This window comes from Helianthus annuus, chromosome 5 (genome assembly GCF_002127325.2).
Source record: "Helianthus annuus cultivar XRQ/B chromosome 5, HanXRQr2.0-SUNRISE, whole genome shotgun sequence".
Lineage (NCBI taxonomy): Eukaryota > Viridiplantae > Streptophyta > Magnoliopsida > Asterales > Asteraceae > Helianthus > Helianthus annuus.
In genome coordinates, this window is record NC_035437.2 from 163,528,596 (window position 1) to 163,546,825 (window position 18,230).

Here is an 18,230-nt window from a genome sequence, read left to right on the forward strand (position 1 = left end):
TAATCTTCATACTGCCGTTCTAAGGCCGTTTTAACAGCGTCGTCTACTAACGCTTTTAATTCAGCACCCGTTATATTAATTTGGGCGTTATCATTCTCATTCTCCTTTGGATGACTGTTATTTTCGTCCGAGTCAGCCATTGAAATCTTGATCTGCTACAAAAGATAATAACAGAAGTCTTATTCGGGAGTTTATTATGGAATTACCCTTATTGGGTAATTCATCAACCATGGTAAACATAGTCCATATCTGGTTAATTTGTTACTCACATTTATTTAGGATTTTAATATAACTTATCCTAATTACAAATAATATTGTTAGTGGCACAGAAGCCTAGTCACAGGGACATTTTTATATTATAAGCCAGGATTTCAGAGAATCAAGGCATGCGGGTTTGGAAATAGTTCCTTACCTTTCTGACAGGGAGTCATAGACTACAGTTGTCCTTTGTCTTAAATGACAATGAGTATAGCCCGTAGGCACTACATCACTAATGGATGTTTGATAAGTGATCATCTACTTGATGATGTAAACCCATGATTTATAAATCATTAATTTAGGTTTTGGAATACTTAGGAGGATCCTTGTGTAAAATGACACGTGTGATTTTAACGAATCACGTCTGCCAGGATTGTTAACATGTTTACAGAGGTTAACCGGAATCTGAATCTTTTAACCAGGTCTTACCATCTTGGCCGGGTCTTATAACGACACCAGGCTAGGTTTAACCACTAAGATTCTTTATTTAGTAACTGGTAGGCAGATTAATTTAAAAGGAATGATTTTTGATTTATTTATTTCATATAATTATGCATATAATGACGGAGATGAAATTTATAAACTTAACATTCCAATATATATAAAAAATTACACACTGCCCTAAACGGGACTTTTTAAAAGATGAAATACCTACGCAGAGGTTATATAGAAAACAAGTCCTCGCAGGGACCAAATACTAGGATAAATATCCGTGCAGGGACTAAAAGATAAGTCCACGCAGGGACTAAACACAAAATAAATGTCCATGCAGGGACTAAAACAAATAAATGTCCACACAGGGACTTGATTAAAATAGGAAATACAATAGTACATCTAGAGACTAATGATCTCGCTTCTTCTTCCCTTTTAACAGGTTTGCTAGGCCTTTGAGGAATCCACGAATGTTCTTACACTCTTGCTCAAAGTCTCGTTCCACTCTGTTTAAACGGTAGAGGATTTCTTCCTGGTCTGGTGGGGAAAACGCGGCTGCTACGATAAGTGCTGAGCCGGAGGTCTAGAGGGTATTGGGTACCCATGAGTTGAGTATCCCATTCCCCAAGGTGTTTCATAAGGTACTTCAGGATGAAGGGCGTGATAATTTACCACTGCTTCTATGTATGGGTCGCCACCCATATAGTTGTAGTGAGTGTGAGCTGGCTGCTTAAACGGGTTGTACGCTGTGGAACCGGCGTACGCAGGTATCGGGTTATCATAGCCGAATGGTGGCGGAGGTGGTGCAACTGGTGTAGAATTCACCTCTGCAGGGTGACTCGAAGGTCCACCCATTTGTGGGTCTTCTGGTAGTGGCGGGAAATGACTGCCACTGGAGTGTCGAGGGGTGCTGAAATGAAAATCCCCTCTTTGTGCGGATATCCGCGCGCCTGATCTCCTATGCCTTGGCAGATCCGGAGGTGCTTGTTGAACTCGTGGTGGCGGAGGCGGTGGCGTAACTGCCACGAAACGTGAATCCTCGGAAGGATCCTGTTGCTGCTATTGTTGCTGGTGAGGTGAAGAATGGTGAGAGGGTCTAAAGTACCACTCACACTGGTCGAACCTCGCCTGGTAACTGTCTGGACCCTGATAGGGTGTTCCATGGAAGGATGACCCATCAGAGATCTCGATAGGATGGTTGGGGGTACCTCTTGCAGGTTCGATGGGATCCGTGTCCTCGTCCATATCCATCGTATTGTCTTCGGAGAAATGGTCCTCTGGTCCTAGAGGGTTAAAACCTACTGGTTCTTGGACATAGTTTGCCGGGTTGAACTGTCCTTGGAAGAAAGGAGTGGGATCGCCATAAGAACGGTGCGAAACAGAACGCTGGAGAGGTATGAACGAAGGTTGAGGGTTACTGGGCTCATTTTCCGAGTTCGGCCCAAAAGAGTGACGGTATGAAGGCGTCGAACTGTGTGAGGTAGACCGTCTAGCGGGCTCAAAGAGGTTCCTCCTACGCCTCTGAGGTTCTTCACTCCTTGTGCTGGAAGGAGCTCGCATGTGTGAAGGTCCGGCCTCGTGATCATTGTGAGTAGTGATCGGCCCTTTGCCTCTTCCTCCTCTTCTGATTGCTGGTGGCATATTTCCTGCTTAAACAATTTTAAATCAACAATAAACAATAAAAGACAAACTAGAACAATAATTCGAATTTGTCCTATGTTCTTGTCTAGACTCGAGTATGTGCAATTGTGTCATTGAGATTAAACACATAAGGATAGTGTTTAATTCACTCAATGTTGGCTCTGATACCAACCTGTCACACCCCGATTTCCACACGTTTCACCGGTGGGCCCGGTGGGGGATTACCGTGACGTAGTTGGCAACAATATAGTCAAACAACACAATATTTAAATGCACAGCGGAAGCATAAAGATAGATGTATTTCAACCAACAAATGTAATATCCAAGTATCACAAGTAGTCGAAATAATCCACAGGGGATCAAAATAAAATAGGAATATAATGTTCAACAGATAGTGGCATCCAGGCTTGCGAGATTCTAACGATGCTAAGGAGTGGCCAGCCTATTTCGTGTAGAACCTGCATTTAATCTTTTTGAGGAAAATACGTCAGTTTACACTGGTAAATACATTCAACCGACACTTTTAAAAAGTTTAATAAAATTGATTTGAATGCACGAGGCACAAACTTTTATAACTTGGGATAATTAATCAAATTTAATCTTGTAAAAGAATTACATGTTCGTTATGCGTTCAGTCACCCGGTTCGTGCCGGGTTTAAGGTTAATTGACACACCACATAGTACAAAACCGCGACGGGAAAAACCAACGGTTATACCACGTTTCACCGGTGGGCCCGATGGGGGATTACCGTGACGTAGTTGGCAACAATATAGTCAAACAACACAATATTTAAATGCACAGCGGAAGCATAAAGATAGATGTATTTCAACCAACAAATGTAATATCCAAGTATCACAAGTAGTCGAAATAATCCACAGGGGATCAAAATAAAATAGGAATATAATGTTCAACAGATAGTGGCATCCAAGCTTGCGAGACTCTAACCATGCTAAGGAGTGGCCAGCCTATTTCGTGTAGAACCTGCATTTAATCTTTTTGAGGAAAATACGTCAGTTTACACTGGTAAATACATTCAACCGACACTTTTAAAAATTTTAATAAAATTGATTTGAATGCACGAGGCACAAACTTTTATAACTTGGGATAATTAATCAAATTTAATCTTGTAAAAGAATTACATGTTCGTTATGCGTTCAGTCGCCCGGTTCGTGTCGGGTTTAAGGTTAATTGACACACCACATAGTACAAAACCGCGGCAGGAAAAACCAACGGTTATACCTTTATATGTATGGACACATTGTCGGGTGTACACTTACACCCGCGTGTCAAGGTCGTGGCCATTTCGTAAAATGATGCCAAGGATATTCGGGACATGGTCATTAAGCTCCCAAAGGCGTAAAACAAACAAAACAGATTTTCAAGCGGGTCACGTTGATAACACCCAACTACTAATGAGTTAGGGTCAATTGCCCGACCAAGCGGTATTTTATATACCGTACCCCAAGCCTATCGGGTGGCAAACCAGGTAGTTCTTCAGGAAAAACTTCAGGGTATTCAGAAATAACGGGGATATCTTCAATCTTGGGCTTCTGCTCATCAATGGTCACCTGTGCCATATAAATGACACAGCCTTTCTTCAAACATCTGGATGCCTTTAGCATAGCCACTTGCTCAGGCAATCCATGATGAGTATCTCCCTGAATGGTAAGTGGTTCACCAGACGGAGTCTTGATCACCACTTGCCTCTTGTTGCACACAATCTGGGCTTAGTTATGCGATAACCAATCCATACCTATCACTACATCGAAACCGGCTAATTTAAACGGAAGGAGGGACAAGGGAAAAGAGTGGTTCCTAATGGATATGACACATCCATCTAACACGGTCGAAGCGGTTTCTATAGTTCCGTCAGCTAACTCCACTTCATACTTTACACTTAAGGCTTTAACAGGCAATCTTAACAACTCACAAAACTTATTATCTACAAAGGATTTATCCGCTCCAGAATCAAACAATACTCTTGCGTAAACATCATTAATGAGAAACGTACCGGTTATGACATTGTCGTTCTGGATGGCCTCCTAAGCATTCATTTGAAAGACCCTGGCGTCGGTCTTCTTCCCTTCCTCAGCTTTCTTTGCCAGTTTTGGGCAGTTGGTCTTGATATGCCCTTTTTCATTGCAACTATAGCAAGTTGCATCCTTCAACTTTTTGCAATCAAGGGTCCTGTGCTCAGAGGACTTGCAAATTCCACATGTCTTCGGCTGAGATTGGGATTTCTGCTCATACCTGCACCTCCCAAAATGGTGCTTCTTGCAAACTTTGCACTTGGGTCTATCACCCGATTGTTGATCACCTTTCTTAGATCCCGACCCCTTTTTGTGATCCTGATTTCCTTTATGCTTCTTGTTTGATCGGCGTGAATTGTCATCATTTTGCTTTCTCTTCTCAGCGTCTGAGTTCCTTAGCGATCTTTGCCTGACCGCGTCCAACGTAAGGGACAAGGAAATATCAGCTGCGGACCTGAACGTAGCGGGCCGAGAGGCCTTCACGCTTGCTTTTATTTCTGGGGCCAAACCCCCAATGAAACGTGCAATTCTCTTGGGTTCTGGGGTCACTAGGTAAGGAACCAACCTTGACATAGTATTGAAGCTTGTGAGATAAGCCTGGCAATCCAGGTTTTTCATGACTAGAGATAGGAAATCAGATTCTATCTTTTCAACCTCATGATGAGGGCAGTAATTTTCTTTGATAAGAGCAACAAATTGCTCCCAAGACATGTTGTACAATGGAACTTTTCCAGAGGCTTGAATCAATGATCTCCACCATGCTAGGGCTTCACCCTTAAATGATTGGGATACAAACTTTACAATGTCCTTTTCAGCATAACCACTAATGTCCACAACAGTGTCCATTTCATCCAGCCAAGTCATGCAATCCACAGCGCCCTTCTCCCCAGTAAAATCTCGGGGCTTGCATGAAACAAAGTACTTGTACGTGCATCCTTTAGCGTGAGGTGCATTATCGAACACTATCTTCTTGGGGTGAACACTGTTCTCGTTTGAAGAATGTCGATCATCATCTTTCTTAGGGTTAGGCTGGATAGAGGGTGGTTTGCTATGAGCTTCAGAATGGGTTTTAGGCTTGGAATGAGGCGTAGACAGGGTTCTACTTCGGGTCTTAGAGGACTCACTGTTCTGCCTCTCCAAAGCTTTTGTAACGGCATTATCTACTAGCGCTTGCAGCTCCGCACCAGTTAACTGTATTCTAGCATTATCGTGGTTTTCCACCGGATGACTATTTACTTCATCCGACCCAGCCATGTAGCTTCAATTGCTACATATAGAAATGATGGGCAAGGTTTTATTTAGAGGTTTTTACAGTATTTTATATTTTATTAACCATGGTTTTAAATTGCCATTTTAGGTTAATTTGCTAGAATTTTAGGATTTTTATTATTACCCTAAATTTATAAATTAATAGTAGCACGTAAGGCCTAGTCACTAGGACAATTTAATTTAATTATAAACCAGGACTTTACAGTATCCAGGTATTTAGGTTTGAACCACAGTTTATCACCTTTTATTAACAGGGAGTCGTAAGCTACCACTGTCTTTAGTCCCTGAGGACATTTAATTATTGTCCGCAGGCACTTCGCCCATAAGGGGCGGTTATATAATCAAGGGAATTTTAAATTAACCCTTTTTAAAGGATGGCCTGTGTGACTTTAACGATTCATAGTTTGCCAAGAATGCTAACATACTTACAGATGTTAACAAGTATTGGAATCTTTTGTGTGGATTCTACCATCTTGGCCAGGTCTGCAACGACACATTGGCTAGGTTTTACTTCTAAGATTCTTTTAATAATTAACGCAGAATAGTCCTAGGTTGAGATGTTATTATGGATCTTAATCTAATTATGGAACTACCATCTTGGCCTTGTTTTATGATAACATATGGCTAGGTCTTGTCCTTTTTAGATTTTACCATTTTATTACAATGATAAATTTTGTAATTATTTTCATTTATTTTATGTTTCATGCACATAATTAATAATAAATAAAATGAAAATTTAAATTAAACATCTCATAAATAATTTTCAAACAAGTACATTTTGCCCTAAACGTGACTTCTACAAAAATAACATAAAATGCCCACGCAGGGGCGAAACAAACAACAAACCCACGCAGGGGTTAACAAAAGACATGCCCACGCAGGAGCAGAGTACAAAAAGACAAGCCCACGCAGAGGCTGAATACTGAAGCAAAAGTCCACGCAGGGACTTGATTACAACTAAATAAAATAAATAACAAAAGGTCTTCAATGACCCCTTCTCTTGGACTTCCCTTTGATCAAGTCTGACAACCCCTTGAAGAAGCCTCGAGTGTTACTGCGCTCTGTTTGAATTTCCCGTTCACATCGGTCCAATATTTCAAGGACCTCTTGCTGGCGCTCTGGCGGGATCAACTGTGGCTGCGGCGGCTGATACAGAGGTTGAGGAGGTGGCGGACGCTGGTACCCATAAGTTAGGTAACCAGTGGTCCAAAGACCACCATAAGGTCCCTCTGGGTGACGCGCATTGTAGTCCCATGCTTCCTGGTACGGGTCCACGTTGGCATAGTCGTAGAGGGTATGAGCCGGCTGCTCAAAAGGGTTATACGCCGCTGAACCGGCGTAGGCAGGGATTGGGTTGTCAAAACCCAACGGTGGCGCCATAGGCGCAAAGTTGATCTCTGGGATGGGGTTTGGTGGACCCCCCATCTGCGGGTCTTCTTCTTCTTGGAGTGGTGGATAATGACTGCCACTCGAGGGCTGAGGAGTGCTGATGCGGACTCCTCCTCGCACAGACATCCATGCGTTTGACCTTCTCCGCCTCGGTGGCTCCGGAGGCGGTTGCTGTTCCACTGGTGGTGGTGGTGGCGGAGTGACTACCACAAATCGAGGATCCTCGGAAGGATCCTGCTGCTGTTGTTGCTGCTGCTGCTGGTGGTGGTATAGGGACGAGTGTTCAGATGGGGTAAAATACCAGTCCCACCGGTTGAACCTCGCCTGGTAGCTGTCAGGACCACGGTAAGGTGATCCATGAAAAGATGACCCATCGGAGATTTCGATGGGGTGGTTCGGGGTCCCAGTGGCAGGCTCCATGGGATCCGTATCTTCATCCATGTCATTTTCACCCGAGAAGTGATCCTCGGGTCCGAGTGGGTTAAAACCCACGGGTTCTTGAATAAAATTAGCCGGGTTGAACCGGCTTTGGAAAGTAGGGGTAGGGTCAACAAAAGAATGGTGTGAGTTTGACCGCTGCAACGGTATGAAGGAAGGCGGAGGGTGGTCGGGCTCGTTTTCGGATTGCGGCCCGAAAGAATGCAAATAGGACGGTGAGGAACTTAAGGAGACTGTTCGCCTCCCGGGTTCAACATAAACCCTCCACGGCTCCTGTGGGCTAGTGCTCATTGTGATAGATGGGGTACGCCGGTGCAAAGGCCCGGCTTCATGGTCATGGCCCGTAACTGGGCCCTTACCTCTTCCTCTCAAAAACCTTGGCGGCATTCTTACCTGCAAGCATGGTTAAGATAACAACCAACATATATAAAAATAAAAGACCAAATAAAACAAAAACAAAACAGAGTTTGTCCTATGTTCTTTGTCTAGACTCGAAACTCGAGGAATGTGCAATTTGTGCACTGAGATTAAACATAAAAGGCTAGTGTTTAATTCACTCAGTGTTGGCTCTAATACCAACCTGTCACACCCCTAATTTCCACGTGTCACCGGTGGGCCCGGTGGGGGAGTATCGTGACGTAATTGATATCATCATAGTCAAACAACACAAATTATAATGCACAGCGGAAGCAAAAAGATAGATTTATTTCAACCAAACAAATTGTAATATTCAAGTATCACAATGTAGCTGAAATAGATCCACAGGCGGATCAAGTAAAAAGGAGAATTGTTCAACAGATTTATTGCATCCAAGCTTGCGAGACTCTAAACGATGCTAAGGAGAGGCCAGCCTATTACGTGTAGAACCTGCACTTAATCTTTTTGGGGAAAATACGTCAGTTTACACTGGTAAATACAATTTAACTGACTCATTTTGAAAATGTTTTTAAAAATTTATTTGAATGCACATGGCACAAAACTTTTTATAACTTGGGATAATTAATCAAATTTAAACTTGTAAAAGAATTACATGTTTGTTATGCATTTAGTCGCCCGATTCGTGCCGGGTTTAAGATTAATAGACACACCACATAGTATAAATCCGTGGCGGGAAACCAACGGTTATACCTTAATAAATATGGACACATTATCGGGTGTACGCCTACACCCGTGTGTCAAGGTCGTGGCCATTTCATGAATGATGCCAAGGATATCCGGGACATAGTCATTAAACTCCCAAAGGCATAAAACAAACAAAACAAATTTTTAAACGGGTCATCTTGATAATACTTAACCACTAATCGATTAACGTCAAATGCCCGACCAAGCGGTATTTTATATACCGTACCCCAAGCCCGTATAAGGGAAAATAAGTTAAAAGTATTTACCTGAGCAAGTACAAACCACAACAAGCAAGTGCAAGTATCTTTTATTGGATCTCCTATTCTAGAACGAAGGTTTATAATAACCTATTAGAATCCTAACGGGTCTTTAATTTAGCCTTAGCTTAGACCGGTTAGTTTTCAAGGATGAATACGGTTCAATCGCATGGAAGGCGAGAACCGGTTTAGAATGTGGTTTTGACCCGACAAGCTTGCATGCTTGTTTAATATGGGTAACATAATCACATTTTGGATTTTGAGACAAAAATGATATGGTTTGACCCGTTTCGGCTAATATGTGGAAACTAGTTACATAAGCCGATCCGAACGCGAAAGTGCGTAACGGGTAACCATATAAATCATATACAAGTTTCCTGAATTAGTATGCACCAAATATGTTGTGATATCAGTAAGATACGTCTTATTATGCCCAAAGTGGTTTTTAACCCAAACTATGCCCCGAAAGGGTATTTTAGTCATTTTAAAGGGTATAAAAGAGTTAAACTAGTAACCTGAGTTACATATCTGAATAAATCAGTAAATATACTTAATTTATTATGTTATAACAGTAGGGTATCATATATATGTGAATTTTATTAATTATAACCATCCCATGCACCGAAAGGGCATTTTGGTAATTTCACATAAGCCTAAAAGGTCAAAACTGGAAACCTGAGTTTAAAACTTTAGTTTACTGTTATAATATAAAAATTTACTGAATATATATATCAGTAGGTATCAACCCTTATGCATATAAACTAGTTTTGATACATACTATGTCGTAAAAATGCCTAAAAAGGCGATTTGGAGCCATTTCCGGGTTTTGAAAGAAAAACTGATATTTTTATAATTCCAGAAGGATCAAAATAATATGTTTATCATATTGAATCAGTGGAAAAAGGTATGGGGTCAAAAAGAAACTCATTTTATAGCCTAAAAGGGGTAAAACCGGCAATAGCCGAATTAAGCTTAAAACTCTATGTTATGCTCGGCCTAAAAATAAATAAAAATCTCTAAAAATCCCAAAATATTATTATATATCAGTGGGTATAAAGTTTGATATAAAAATTTGGGTTTAGATAGGCTATATGCTAATTATGCTAATTAATTACTAAGAAGATAGGAGACCCAGGGAAAGCTGGGTTGGATCCTTGAGCCAAACGGGTTTTACCGGTAATTTCACCGTCGTGCCTATGGGCGGGTGGGTTACCGGGTTTTCCCCGGAATTGGTGGTGGACTTGGGTTACTCTCGGAGTACTCCATTTGTCCAGTGGGTGCCCCGAGAGTGCTCGGGATTGAGTTTGTTGGCCGTTCAAAAAAAAAGGCCTCTAATTACGCTAATGAGCATAACTCTTAATCTAGACCTCAAACTGATGTCAAATTTTGGGTACAAGTTTATAAATCAGCAACTAAGATGTCTACTCTTTTATATTTTCAAAAATTACATTTTAAGGTCATTTGGGCATAATGGTCAACATATGGGCATTTAACGGAAACTTGCATAATAATTAGACATCTAGTGAACCAAGCCGTATAATCACAGGGGGTTATACTAACATGTAACTAGGTCCAAAAGAAGCTCTAAGGCAATCCTAAACTTGGCTAAAACGGGTCAGAACTGAAAGTCAAAGCGAAAGTCAAATTATGCGACTTTCGGTTCCAAACCGGGTCTAAACTGAAAATTGTCGAGTAGAACACGTTTAGACATGTTCTTACATTAATTACCAAGTTATATTAATGATCAAACAGGTTGCATGTATCCTACATTGCTAATTATGTATTATTTTGAAATTAAGCATTCTGTTGACTTTTTAAAGTAAGCTTTGACTCGACAATTTACATAGTTAGAGTGGGAATCTGGAATACCCTTTTAAGGGTTTGTTACCCACATAATTACCTACTTATAGGTATTTTTAATTCGAGATTTGACTGAGTAATTATTGACTAATCTCGAAGTCAAACCTTAATTACGACGGTTTGACTTTTAGCTAATTAACTAAGCTAAAATGAATTAAAGGGGATTAGGAACACTTACAAGAGTCCTAAGTGAGATTAGGGACCTAAGGGAAATTTAGTTGCTGTCCAGAGAAGTTCCAAGATGCTTGAACAAAAATGCAAGTGAGCAAGTACAAATGTTCACAACTACAAGCTCTTATATAGTGAACCTTATTGTCCAAGATCATGCCAAGATAGTCTAGGATGGTTACAAGATTATCCCAGGTGTCCCTAAGGTGCTATATACTGCCTACCATGCCCCTGATTTCGAAAACCACGATAATAAGGCGGTGCAACAGGCTGAACAGGCAGCTGTCCAAAACCTGCTGCCAGCGACAGGCTTACGGACCGTAAGCCTAAGCTCTTGCGATCCGTATGCAGCTCTTACGGACCGTATGCTTGAACGGTTGCGGTCCGTAACCGACCCTTGCTGAAATCGCCCAGATAGGCACCTTACGGACCGTAAGCTTAAAGCCATACGGTCCGTAACCGATGGCTAGAAGCAAAAAATTTTGCAAACATCCAAGTTTGACCATGCAACACTTACAAGTCCGAATCCCATGCACTTCCTTTCAGTTGTGGGACCATGTAGTCAGTCTTTGCATGCCTAGCCATGCACTTACACCTTTGGCACTTTGTGGAAGGCTTTAATGTGATGGAAATAACAAGAACTTACCATGGATTTGAATAATTCAAGTTTTAATTCTTTTAAACTCAAGAATCTAATTTTCCTGGTTGTTGTAGTAACATTCAAAAGAACCCAAATATGGAATTTTATTCATTTAGGAATAACCGGCTAAATATGTATCTGATGCTAATCGAAATGATTTAAGGATCTTGGGATTTATTTCTTGGGTCGCTCAGAGGTATTTTAATAACATGTCGCCCTCGGGTCGTTCAGAGGTATTTTATTAACATGACGCCCCTTTTTAAATCCTACCATACATCTTTTATTTGATCCGGGTTCCTGACACGTTTGTCTTACATGACGCGTGTCTTTATTTTATTGGACATGAATTTTCAAGGTGTTACATCCCAGTTCGTGCAACATTTTTTTTAAATCTTACCAAGACAGTATCGTTGTCTTCCGTTTAATACTTACCCACCCAAGGAGATTTCTTCCTCTTTTTTTTAACACCGGTACCCATACATATTAATATTGTGTACCTGTGGTCCATCTGTCTATTTGCATCCTTGCCTGCCTTAGCATCCATCTTAGACTGCATTCACGGATCATCCTCTTTAAACTTTTAAGCTTGCACATACAAAACCGTTAGTTTCCTCATATACATGCATACATACACGCTTTCATTCCATTTCTACCTTTAGATCTTGATCGATTCATGGATTGTACGGGTTCCTTATCACAAGAGCACACAGGATTGAGTTTAAGCATTTATCTTCTCATGCTTGATTCACTCAAACCAGGGCTCTGATACCAACTTGTAAGACCCTAACTCGTAATTGACAAAAAGTCGCAGCGGAAGTTTAAGCCATAAAATTTCTTTCATTATAAATACCTTAACTTATTTAAAATTTAACTTTAACATAACTCCTTCATATAGATGCATCAATCGACTTATTTATTAAGTAAAAACATAGCTTATGTTTACTACATTATATTCATCAACGTTCCCGTACAATCTCACTAGTGACTCGGTCCTTGATCTCTATCCCTTGAAGATCCTTCGTATCTCGTACTACCTGCGCTCACCACATAAAATTCATAAACATCAGTACGCATCATAAACGTGTAAGATTTATTCACGCTTATTTTTCGCTCCTTTAACTCTTTACATTCCGGCTTTCCATCTGATCATACGACCCACGGTGAGACTTCTTTGCTATTCCTGCGTTACACTTCATTCACCATGGCACGCCATTAGTAACATGACCATTCAAACATGTTAGAGCCATATATATAAGCATATATACAAGATCCTTTCTTTCATGCACAACAAATCTTACTTCATGGATAAGTACCTACACACGTATGTTCATACACATTTCATACCTACATACATACATGCATACATACTTATGTACATACATACTTACTTACATACATACATATATACTTACACACATACGTACATACATGCTTACATACATACTTACATACATACATACATACATACATACATACATACATACATACATACATACAAGCTTTATTCCTTTGTGTACATTCAATCCCATTTAATACATATGTACATACTTTCATATATGTATACTCATACATCTATTTACATACACCCGAAAACATACATGCAAACATAAACACATCTACACGTACATGCTTACATACTTACATATAGTTATATAATGCATATAACGTAGTTAGATAGCCTTCACATAAGTTTGGAGTTGAAGAATGCGAAAAATATGAAAGAACCAGCAATTGGCGCAAGAAGAAACCAATCTGGCGCAACCTTGTGCCAGTTCTGGCGCAATACAGAAGACATCAGTCAAGGGCGCAACCTTGTGCCAGGGGGCGCAACCTTGCGCCTGGTTCAGACCTGCAACTTTCAGCATGACGAATTTTTACCATTTTGGTCATAACTTTCTCATTTCTTGTCCGTTTTACCCGATTCTTTTTCCTACGTGATCGTAATTTAATCCTCTATCATATGGACTTGAAATCCCACGTTCGGTTTAAGGAAATTCTTAACTTACGCGCTTTCGGCTTAATAATCATTTTCTAATTATTCGACCCGTTTATGTTTTCATCAAACCACTCATTTGTTTTAACCCAAAACATACATGAACATTATAACCATAATACTCTTATTTTATCCAGAGTTTCGTACTTGCGGTTTACGCACCCGATACCCGGTATTCATTAAACTCATTCATTACATTTAAATCTACGAATCAAACTTGTTACTAAAACCTCCACTTGCGCAAATGTATATCTATTAAACCAACCGCACATCTGAGTCTTTTGACTATTAAACCACATCTCCGATTCCTGGATTGCGTACTTATGTGCAATTCTACCCATTAACCGGTTATACTACCATAGCCATTTCTTATACAACATTTCGATATAATCATAAGACCTCATTTTGACCCGTTTGGTCTACTTAGAAAAAATCACCGATTTCATTCAACTAAATCCATATTTGACATTAAACATCATGTTTAATTAATTAAAATGCTACATTACTTAAACAAACTAAGAAGTGATTACGGACTCACTTACCTCGTGCATCCGGGTTCGTATCTGATTCCTTGCCTCCTCTTGGCCCGTTAGCCTTTCATGCTTGAGTCCGTCTTGACATGATTCCTATACTTTCATGTCACCAAATCACATTTTCGTTAGCATACATCATTGTACATGTTAACGATCATATCAACCGCATATTTCACATTTGACTTCCTTTAGTCACAACTAACAAGCATAAGACATATAATCAATTTCATATCCTTTCAAACTAATGTAATTCATCATGTCATCACAAATAACGCGTATTAACATAACATGTACCATGCGGCTTCCTATGATCCTACCTTTAAGACAACAAATCAAATCATGCTTCTTATGCGTAGATGCGTAGTTGACTTTCAGAAGTCAACGGTTTAACATATAACTTACGACATAACCTCATATATCCGTGTTATTATTTTAGGCTATACAAGCATCACTATATATATATATAAATATATATATATATATAACAATCATGATGAAATATGCTTACATCCACACGATCACCTAACTATATACACATACGCATTCACATACACATGCTTTCACATGTTAATGCTTTCATTATCTCACATTTGACCACCACATACAAGGTGAGCCTATTTAAATGAAGTCATAACATCATTACTAGCAAGTTCACATGTTTTGTATTTAGTGTACATCAAATCCTACATTACCAATAAGAAATTGATCCAATACATGATGTGCATCCTCATCGTTCAAGCATACGGTACAAGCTCCTAATGCACATTTCCACCCAAATGATATCATCAACAACACCTTCTCATGAATTCCTTCTACTACGCGTCTCTTATATTCAACTATCATTAATTATATCATTACCATACTTAACACATATTCATTCATTAGTTAGCATGAAATTTCCCACACTATCCTACACTAGGCATTTCATCAAACACTTGGTGTGCGTACACCGTTTGATGCACAATGTACAACCAAATCATGCTTTCATTCCTATTTCTTATCTTCCTTCATCATCACCACTAAGAATTACATAAATTTCATACCATCCTTCAATCTAACCTATATTTATGCATCACACACTAACTAGTTCATAATATTTACACAAATTTCATAACTACAAGATCATCACATAACATCATACTACTTGAACAAGTGGGTTTTGCTTCAAACCATGAAATTACTCAAAATCACACACAACACAAGTTCTATTTGGTGATTCTAATTCACAATCTTGCTTAATTTCATATCAATTTACGAATTGATCATAACCCATTTTATTCAAGACCTCCAAATCATAAAATTTAACTTACTTGATGTTAGAACTGCATAAGGGGTCATCATCCTTGGTTCATGCATTCGATTTCGTGTCTGATTTCGTCATCAATTCTTGAATTTCTTGTGAAGAGTTGAAGGACTAGGGTTTCCCCTTCCTGCCCTCTGGTTCGCGACCCACACACCCACAAAACACTCGGTTTTTAATTTTTATCATACTTAATAACATATTTTACATGTTCTACCCCTCAAAGTTGCTTATGTTGTCATTATTGCATATTTTCTAACCCTTTTTAAACTTCCTTTATTTATTTACAACTTAACTAATCATTTGAAGCATTTAAGCATTAAGATAAACATTTATGAAATTTTGGGGGTGTTACAAATGATAGGTTTCGGTATTCTGACTGCCTCTGTGATTAAATACGTATGTGTTTTCTATGTTCTGTGCTTCTGTGCCCTACGTGCTTATGTACTTCTGTGACTACGTGATTATGTGCCTACGCGTTTATGTGATATTTGTTTCAACGTGTCCCTGAGCTTTAGTAAGTACTAGACGTGTGAGGTGAGATTCGATTTTGATGTGTCTGAGACCTACGACGATGTCTGTTGCAGACCATGTCGTCATCCGGACACCGAACCCCACTTACCCGCCAAGAAAAGAGAGATAGACGTCTTGCTGCTATCATCGCCAAGCAAGTAGCAAAAGTTGTGAGCGACGTCTATGAAAACGTCAACAAATCTTCTGAGGAGTCAAGAACTGAAGCTCCCAAAGACGCTTCCAAGACCGTTTTCAGCTTTAAACAGTTCAAGGCATGCGGACCAAAGGAATTCACCGGAGAAGATGGCCCAACAGCTATGTTTCAATGGTTTGATTCCATCGAAGTCACTCTGCGCCAAAGCGGCTGTCCAGAAAATCTTCGTACCCTAAACGCAACCGGCGTCTTCCAGTCCCGAGCTCTAAACTGGTGGACGGCCGAACGAAACAAACGCGGGAATGGTGCAGCTTATGAGCTGACATGGAAAGAGCTGAAAGCCATCATGATGGACGAATTCTGCCCTCCCCATGAACGCCAAAAGCTGGATGACGAGTTTTGGAACATTAAGCAGAAGGATGGAGATAACGCTGCCTTGACTGCTCGCTTTAAACAGCTTAGCATCATTTGTCCCGATCAAGTCAAAACGTCAGACATGGCCATCAAGAAGTACATTCGAGCCTTACCCGATTGTGTTGCCGATTTTGTTCACGCCGCGAAGACGTCAAAAATTGAAGACACTTACTTGCTTGCCGCCGAGATCAACGACAAGCGAGTAAAAGCTGGTTTCTGGGATAAGCCCTCCAAGTCTCTGCATCAAGCTACCACTGCACCGACCGCCGAAACCGCTACTGCTCAACCATCCAAGTCGTCACGCCGCAAGAAGAAGCACAACAACAACAGCTCCAGCAACAAGAACTGTGCTGTCACTACCACTGTTGCTCCTCTGCAAGCCGTACCGGCTCAGCAGCAGTCTCATCATCGACCAGCACCAGTTACTCAAGCGCCGCCAGCAAAGCGTGCTTACACAGGTCCCCACCCGCTCTGCCCGACATGCTCATATCATCATCCGATGGGACTCGCCTGTCATTTCTGCGCTCATTGCAATCTATACGGTCATTTCACTGCCAACTGTCGCTATGGTCCCCGAAACACTGCAGCTCCTGCCACTGCTCATCAAGCTCTACTCCCAGCCCCGCAAGGCCAACACGCAGCTCAGGCACCCACGATCAATGCTCGAGTCTGCTTTGCGTGTGGTGACCCTAACCCACTTTGCAAACATGTGCCCGAACAGGGTTGTAAAGCAAGAGCCCCAGCAGTAGCAGCAGCCCCAACAGCAACAACAAGCAGCAACAAGCAGCATGTGCCAGAACCTTCAACATCAATGCTCGCCAAGCCCAGGCTGACAACAACGTGGTTAATGGTACGTTCCTTGTGAATGGTATTTATGCATCGTGTTTGTTTGATACTGGAGCCGATAACTGCTTTGTGTCGTTTGAATTCGAGAAGCTCTTTAGTCGTAAGCATTCTTATCTTCCCTCGTCATTCGAAGTTGAAGTCGCTACTGGAAGAACTGTCGTCGTTAATTCTGTTCTTCGTGATTGTACTCTCGAGCTCAACAGTCATATCTTCCCAATCGACCTTATTCCGATGCAGCTCGGAAGTTTTGACATCATAGTAGGCATGGACTTTCTACGCGAAAACCATGCTGAGATTGTGTGCTTCGACAAGATGATTCGATTCTCGCTCGCGAATGGTGATTTATTATGTGTGTACGGTGAAACTGCTTCGAAAGGTCTCAAGCTCATGTCGTGTGTCCAAGCTAGCAAGTATCTCCGCAAGGAATACAGAGCTTTCTTGGCCAACATCATAGTAGCGGAGAAGGAAAAGAAAAGGAAGACATAAATCAGAGACGTCCCTGTGGTCCGTGAATTTCCCCAGGTGTTCCCTGATGATCTTCCTGGATTACCGACCAGTCGTGATATCGACTTCCATATCGACCTCATTCCCGGAGCTAACCCCTTAGCCAAAGCCCCTTAACGACTCGCGCCATCCGAAATGCGGGAACTCTCGAACCAACTCCAGGAGTTACTTGAAAAAGGCTTTATTCGCCTGAGCACCTCTCCTTGGGGCGCACCAGTCCTTTTCGTCAAAAAGAAGGATGGGTCGTTCAGGATGTGTATCGACTACCGGGAATTGAATAAGTTAACCATCAAGAACCGTTACCCCCTACCTCACATCGACGATCTGTTTGACCAGCTGCAAGGTGCTACGTGTTTCTCGAAGATCGATCTACGCTCAGGTTATCATCAACTGCGTATTCAGGAAGAAGATATACCTAAAACCGCCTTTCACACTCGCTACGACCACTATGAGTTCGTTGTTATGCCT